The following is a 529-nucleotide window of genomic DNA, read 5'->3' as shown; positions in this document are numbered from 1 at the left end:
CTTGTCATAGCAACATAACACGGGGTGACCTACCTACACAGCATGCCTTGTCATAGCAACTTTACATGGGGGACCTACCTACACAGCATGGCTTGTCATAACATTACATGGGGCAACTTACCTACACAGCATTGCTTATCATAGCAACATAACATGGGGCGACTTACCTACATAGCATGGCTTGTCATAGCAACATAACATGGGGTGACCTACCTACACTGCATGCCTTGTCATAACAACATTACATGGGGCGACTTACCTACACAGCATTGCTTGTCATAGTACCATAACATGGGGCGACCTACCTACACAGCATGCCTTGCCATAGCAACATAACATGGGGTACCTACCTACACAGCATGCCTTGTCATAGCAACTTTACATGGGGGACCTACCTACACAGCATTGCTTGTCATAGTACCATAACATGGGGCGACCTACCTACACAGCATGCCTTGTCATAGCAAGATAACATGGGGCGACTTACCTACACAGCATGCCTTGTCATAGCAACATCGCATGGGGGACC

The 529-nt window shown here is 47.6% G+C and overlaps 1 long non-coding RNA gene across 1 annotated transcript in view; it reads left to right on the top strand.

Annotated features, from left to right (window-relative positions):
• Positions 1 to 529, top strand: part of LOC140325918 (uncharacterized) — a 19,714-nt gene that overhangs the window by 1,424 nt on the left and 17,761 nt on the right. The window lies entirely within an intron of this gene.

The sequence above is a fragment of the Pyxicephalus adspersus genome, chromosome 3 (genome assembly GCF_032062135.1).
Source record: "Pyxicephalus adspersus chromosome 3, UCB_Pads_2.0, whole genome shotgun sequence".
Lineage (NCBI taxonomy): Eukaryota > Metazoa > Chordata > Amphibia > Anura > Pyxicephalidae > Pyxicephalus > Pyxicephalus adspersus.
This window is presented reverse-complemented; position numbering and strand designations above follow the sequence as displayed.